The sequence below is a fragment of the Apteryx rowi genome, unplaced genomic scaffold, assembly GCF_003343035.1.
Source record: "Apteryx rowi isolate R43461 unplaced genomic scaffold, aptRow1 scaffold_190, whole genome shotgun sequence".
In the NCBI taxonomy this organism is placed as follows: Eukaryota; Metazoa; Chordata; class Aves; order Apterygiformes; family Apterygidae; genus Apteryx; species Apteryx rowi.
In genome coordinates, this window is record NW_020448197.1 from 8,878 (window position 1) to 16,096 (window position 7,219).

Below are 7,219 nucleotides of genomic sequence, written 5' to 3' on the forward strand. Positions count from 1 at the left end.
CTTTCCTTGCGGGGCGTCAGACCATAGAGGCGAAAGGCAGCACCAAGGTGCACCCCTTCTCGGGGGGGGACTCCGGAAAGGAAAGAGACACTTTTCCTCCAAGATAACCTGAAAGAAACCCGTTATCTGGAACTGACCGTCACATAAATATATTTTGAAATTCTGTCACTGTGCATGGTGTCGGGATTCTCCCTGCTTCCCTGGAAATGTTCCTCTCTGTCATCCCAGGCTCCCCCCTTTGGTCCCCCGGATGGTGCATTCCTCCCTGTTTACTCTCTTTGCGCGGCCGGCTTGGGTGGGGCTCTTTTGCTACTCTAGTTTCGTACGCAAGTGGCGTAGGACGGTTTTGATAGACAGCAATGCGCAGCCAATGGCATGGCAATAGCGTTGGCCAGCGAGCCAATGGGGTAGCGGACCGGCGGCAGGGAGGAGGCGGGGCGAGGTTCAGTCAGGGCAGGGAGGGGGAGCTGTGGAATGGCGGACGGCCGGGCTGGCCCGCCCTGGTGGTAGCGAGCCGAGGGGGCCGGAGAAGACAGCCGCCGACTGAGGTGAGTGCGAGAGCGGGCAGCGGCAACCCCCCGGTCCTCCCGGGCCGCCTCTTCCGCGGGGAGAGAGGAGGAGGCGCTGGGGTGGGCTGCTAGGCCCTTGCCAAATAGTGAGCTGTGGGGGTGAGCTGGGCACTGTTTCCTGCTATATAGTGAGCCCCCTGCCCTGTGTGGGCCCTGGCGTCCCCGGCCTGGGGGGGGGGGTCTGGCCCCAGCCTAGGAAGGTGAGGGAGAGGGAGAAGGAAATGGCTTTATCCCGGGCTGACACTTGCCCTGCCCCTCCCAGGGGCCGTGGCTCAGTGCCGGGCTGTATGTCCTGGGCTGGGGTAGGGCAATGCCGGTTGCTGAGGTGTCCCCAGGCCTTGCTGGTGTCCCCTGTCTTGGGGCTGTTACAGAGGTCTGGCTTAGCTGGGAATAGCTTGGGGTGCTGGGGAGGAGGGGAGGCTGCTGGGCGCTCCCTAAGGGAGAGGAAATGCTGCTTTGCTGGGYGTGGGGGATCCGTCCCTTGCCAGGCTGGTTGCGGCCTTTGCTCTTTGAGTTTGACATCAGTCCATCGTAATGGTGCTTGTGCAAACGTGCGCGTGTCTTTTACTTGTGTAGAAAGTCTGTTGGCATGGGCAGCTGACTGCTCTTGTTGCAATTGCTCCCATGGAGGGTTGCTGTGAAAGCGCTTTCTCCCTGTTGGCTGTCCTCCTGCCCCACAAAGTGGGTGCATGCTTCAGTATGTGTGTGTATACCTTATGGATGGGTGTGAGCCCCTTGACTACCAACTAACTGTGCAGCCATATAAAATGTAAAACTACTTGAGGTAGGACTGTGTGGGTGTATATGCTGGGAAATGTCTTCGCTGATACTAAATCCCTGGGCACTATCTGAAAAGAAGCTTTGAAGGGTGTAACGGCATATGGTTGGGTAGTTTGGTCAAATGTGCTGACCTACCAGTGACCTCAGACCATATTTCTTTCAGAGAAGAAATAAGTTGCCAGGCAATGTCCTCAGGGTTGTACCTCACTAACATTTGGGTTTGTGTTGGAGCTACTCCTTTGGGATACAAACAGCATATGTCTTTTGGAGAAAGGCAAGATGTTGCAGCCCCTCCCTGTTAGCTATTATTTGACCTTAAAGACCTTCTTCCAAAAGGACTATTTTCTGCTGAAAGTTTTGCACTTAGCATTACTGATTTACTTCCATTAATAGCAGCAGACTTGGGAGCCCTCACATAGCTGGAACCACTAGTGGGAATATATGGCATGCTAATGCCAAGAGTAGGCCTGTTCAATAAGGCTTTAGAAAACACTGATAGTCTAAGACTCCCAGCACTGCAGATCTTAGTGGATATGAAATGATATTAACAGTGATAAGGAACTTTAATAATTGCACCTGCTGCAGACAAGGCYGTAACTGCTGTAGACAAGGCCATAATTTACCAAATCTTTTGTAACTCTCACACTTGCACGTGCTTCCCTCAGACTGGAAAATCTTGTGAGAATGGAAAAGCTGAAAGTAAAAGATGTGACAAGCCAGTAGTGTGTGTTTCCCTGTGGCAAAGCTGATGCAAAACGTTACTTTATGGGAAGTATTAAAGTGTGTATGCTTGATCACATGAGGAAGGGGAATAGTTATGTTTTCCACTAGTATTAAAAGTCTGTAGAATTGGTTGCTACTAAGTGCTGCTGGAATTAAAATGCTGTGTTGCAACACTCTTCATTAGGAATCCTGATTGGCCTTTTAGTGACCTTGAGTGGATTTTTGTCGTAGAAGCTAATACAGAGTTTAATCCAAAACTTAGTTAAAAGCAAACCAAAGCTAACATCTACCAACTAAAAACACAGACAGTGTGTTGATAGAGTGACTTTGAAAATCCACTTGCACTCACAGCCAAGGACAAGCTTTATCCAGCAAGTGGGGTGGAGTAGGTCAGACACTTCACAATTCTGTGCTTTTATTTTTTTGAAGGAGTGTGCTTGAAAATACAGGGTTTGAATGAAACAGCTTGACCCCAGTCTTAGAGGCCCAACTAATTCAAATCCGGGTACAAGCTACAATGGACAATGTTGCACCTGAGCAGGTTGGTGACAGCAGGGATTGAACGCAGAACCTCTGGTTTTAAAATCATCAATTTTTTCTTGGTTAAAAGACTCCCTTCAGTTAGGGGGCTAAAAGCAGGCATGTCAACTCCCTGTGTAGCCCAGGTGAATCAAGGTGAAGCTTTGCTATATGTAGTGGGTGTTGGTTGGAAGAACATAATCTTCCAAGGGTGAGCTGAATGTAAACTTCTTCCCAAAGTGCATGTTTTAACTGCTTTAAAAAAAGAAAGTTGATTATTTATTTTGTAACAAATTCAAGAAGTAAATGTCCCAAATTCCACTCTTAAAAAAAAAAAAAAACAAAAAAAACAAAAAAAACACAACCCTTCTGGTGCCTCATGCCTGTTAGACTCCTTCCTCTTCAAAGCAATGGAGATGAGCCTTTCCAAACTCTCTGCTGCTGATCAGTTTTTCCAAGCTGCTGTACGGTGATATTAGCAAGAGCCCTGCTTAATTGCTCTATTCTCACACCCCCAGCCCCACAAAAGCAGAGGTGCAGGAATAAAATGGAAAAAGTCTTCTATTACCTGATCTTAGGCTGTCGGCTCACCCCCATTTCTCACTTTAGCTTCTGTCTGCTGTGCATTCCTAACAAATCTTTCAAGCTCTGGCTTTGTAAAACTATGCTGTGGGGGGAATGCAGGCCAAGAGTTTAGGGAAAAAAAAGAAATACGGTGTGTTTATAACTACTTTGTTTTGTATGTATCCTATTTGAAATGTGGTGTCATTAAAACTTAAACTAGTGGCTTACTGAAGAAAGATAGAAGCCTGGAACTGTAGCTGCCTTTTTTTTAAAGAGATGTTGCTGCTGGAGTTTGAAGTAGTGAGTTAATAATAAAGTGGTGGGATGTTTTTTTTGTTTGTTTCTTTTTAGCAGAACATAAGACTCGTTCCCCTCGGAGTAATATAACGCACTGAACAGAAGCAGTGTATTTTTGAGTTACTGTTTAGAGTGTATTTGTGAGCAGTGATTCATTAAAAATCGTATAACCTTTATTATAACTAGCAACCCAGTTTCTCGGCATGCTTTGAATGTATCTCATTCTTCAGGGCTGGTCTAGGAAAAGTTGATTTCATTCACAAAGCTTAGATAATCTTGTTGCGTGGGTGGAGGGGTTAAAACTTTTCAGTGATTGCCTCATATGCATCTAGTTACATTGGTAAATCCATCTCCTGATTATTATTTTTTGGAGATGGAAGAACAAAGAAGGTTGTGGGGATTAACGTTTCCACAAAAATTAGGTTAGTTTTTCTTTGACAGACTGTAATAAGAAAGAYTTCAACAAGTGTAAGACTCATCTTTAATCCTTCAAGATAGCTTCTCTCCATGGATATTCTGGACTCAAACATCTAATAATTTTAAATGTAAGGTTTCTATTTTGTCTGTGCTATGTTTAATGATAATACTTAGCCCTTGGTCATTAGGCTGAGCAAAACACATTGCTGCATATGCTGCACGAGTCATAAAAAAGGTTAAATGACAATTTTAGGTGCTTGCATATATACATGTCATATATACTTCCTGCTGTCTTCATATAGAATGGGATGTGAGGACTCTGCAAAAAACATGCATTGCCAAAAGTTTCTCTCAAGGGTTAAAATGGCCAAAACCAGCCACTGTCTGATGGCTCAGTACCAAATTTGTTCCTTTATATAGTTTCTAAAATAATGCTGCAGGGGTGTAAAATGCGCAGGAGGCAAACTAGAATTGAAATCATGTTTCTCTGATGCTTTCACTGTGCTGAAATTTAGGAAAGCAAAATACAACTATTTTTCCCAGCAGAACCGTTCCCTGTCCTATGATGTTTTACTGTTTTCAGCAGCACTCTTGCTTTTAGTGGAGTTTGTAGTAAGAAATTGTGTATTTATATTGAATGTTTATTCTCACTGCACAAGAATGAATATTTGTGTGATCAGGCCCTCAGTTATAACAAATTAACATTTACTTAAATATTTTAGGTATTTATAAACACTGGATTTAGAAAAAAAAAAGTAAGTCGTGGAAATGGTTTATGGGTAATAAGCAAATGACTGCTCAGAACAGAACCACCCTGTTGAAATTTACTTCCTCTGTATTTTTGTAACTGTGTAATAAAAATGCTGTATGTTTTCTTTTTGAGGAGGGTAGGCTACTCATGCTGCTGATCAGGCTTCACTGTAATGGCCATGCTAATAAGAGCTGCTGTAGAAGGTCATCAGGTTTGATTCAGATTTATACAAGATTAGTTTTTCCACCTGAAGCTTTGTAGGATTTTTTTGTTCCTGGGGGGCAGTAGAGGGGTGGTCCCCTCCCAGAAGAGCTGAAACATGAACTTCCATCTTATTTTGTTGAGCAAGCAGTGCAGAGGGCAGTATATAGCATTAATTACATTCTCAAATCCAAAACTTGCTTTTGCTGTAGTATAGTAATAGGACTAAGAAATAGTTCCTCAAGATCCTTCCACAATTCTTGAAATCGCAGTAAAGCTTTCTGGTATTATGTTACTACTCAAGAAGCGGTGGAGCACAGATACCTCGAGTGTGCATCTGCCAGGGACTTTGCTGAAGAAATTTTATAGGGAGCCTAGGAGTCCCTGTTGGTCATAGGGCTGGTGGCAAGCAGTAGTGCTTGCAAATGTGGAGGACAGTCTATTTGTCTTCTGATGCTGAAGTATTTCTGACTTAGCTTTGGTGTTTTTGTGTGATGATAGCTGACTTTTCCATGCAGTTGTGTGGCATCTCTTTCTAGCTGTGTTCTTGCTCCCACAAATGGGGTCGGTGGTGACCTACTCTAGTCCTCTGAGGAGTTCTGCGTAGTCTCCTCCTGTAAAGCGGTATCCTTGGACCTGTGCCTGGGAGAAGTGGTGATTTAAAGGATGCTGTGATGTGAAGAGAAGAAGATGGATTGTGCTTATGAAGCAACAGCACTTAGCATTTGTGCTTCAATTTCTGCATGGGAGATTGCTGCTGTGCCATCATTTTGGAGGTGCTGCTCTGAGATCACTAGTGACTTGTTGTTTTAAAGGTTTTGATTCTCCAATATTACTGTTGGAAGAGTAGAGAATGGGCAAAGAGTTTTCCACTAAAAATAATTTCTTCTTACTGTTGCTGTAAATCAAATCTAAACCAGGAGTTCATTTTTTTTGGCCTCTGCTGGAAAGTGTTCAGTAAGAATTGAAATCTTCTCTTACGTTGCGTGAGGTAGCCAGATAACCTTCTTCTCGGAAGGTGCTTATTTAATATGGATGGTGGGGCATTTATTTGAAGAATCCCTTTATGAAGCAAGGACCTACTTCTTTCCTCACCTGGAGCTGAGATTGATATCTCCTAATTGTAAAGCACAGGGCATAAAAGGAAGTGTCTTTTCACATAGTGTATGATAAATATTGGACTTACTGCCCCAAGATTTCATGGATGCCAGCATTTTAGATAGGTTCAGAAACTGATGAGACAAATTCATGGAAGTGAAATCCATAAAGGACAATTAAATAATACTGTTTGCTTCAGAGTGGCCATTGTTGCTCTATATTTGCATTGTTCTTATGCTCTTTGTTTAAGCATCTGATATCTGTCTGCTGGTGGAGAGGATGCTGGTTTAACTGGAGGTTGGACAAACTAGCGTGGCTATTCTTGGTTCCAGTCCTGTGGCTTAAGGTTTTCTCTTGCTTAGCTGCTCACGTTTCATATGATGTTAGAGAGTCGCCTGTTTTGAGTCTCCCACTTCTGCCCGCTCATAAAACTGGGCTAATGATTCTGACCTTTTGTTTGTACAGCAAAAGGAATRGGATCAACAAAATACTGGAGCTTATTTACTATCATTACTGAAATGATGAGCAATGCCACTTTGCGGTACTTCAGAGAGGCTTCTCTTATAAGATGCTGGGAATCCCTAGAGAGAGAAATGTTTCAGATGGGAAAAGGAGGAGGGGGAATGTTCCTCAGATTCCAGTCTTGCAAATATGTTCTCCTGAAACACATGAGGTAATATCCCTAGCCCTCGCCCTTCCCCGCTGGACTGTTTAAAATAGCCGTTGAGAATTTCTGCTCTTTCTGTAACAGCCAAACAGACCAGTGTTACTTACTGCATAGGAGTTCTGCGTAAATTGTTCACTGGCAGCAGAATCTTGCAAAGTGCTTTGACCTATTGTATTACCACTAATAAGATTGAATGTGGTTTTAATTTCTCATTTCCTCTTTCACTGTATGCCCTTTTCTACTTCTTAGAGTCCTACTCCAAGTCTCTGTATAGCAGAAGTCTTTTCTGTTACTCAAAGAATGAATGATGCTTTGCTTTCAGGCAGCTCTGCACTGGAGGGCTTTAAGTGGCATTCAGAGAAGGCTATCAGCCACAATATCTGATGTATTGGTGTAGCTGCAGTTCATGCATGGAGTGCAAAAAATGGGATTTAATTGGGAGGGAGGGGGAACAGCAGCCCTGGTTGAATGGATGGGTGAAAGTTCCACGACCACCCCTTAGCCCAGCAAATAGTTAGCTGAGTGCTTGCCAGAGCGGAAGTGAGTTCCCTTTCAGGCACCCGGCTTTTGTGCACCATAAGAAAAAGCTCACACTCTTATGGTTTTGGCCTTGCAGCTGCAAAAAAAAAAAAA

General features: G+C 43.8%; 1 protein-coding gene across 4 annotated transcripts in view; it reads left to right on the plus strand.

The window, feature by feature from the left end:
• The first annotated feature begins 447 nt into the window (after nt 1-447).
• Nucleotides 448-7,219, plus strand: part of WASF2 (WAS protein family member 2) — a 33,896-nt gene continuing 27,124 nt past the window's right edge. For all 4 annotated transcript variants that reach the window (XM_026062557.1, XM_026062556.1, XM_026062558.1 and 1 more), the window contains exon 1: nt 448-548. The gene's annotated coding sequence lies outside the window, so the exon portion shown is untranslated. The remainder of the gene's footprint in view (nt 549-7,219) is intronic.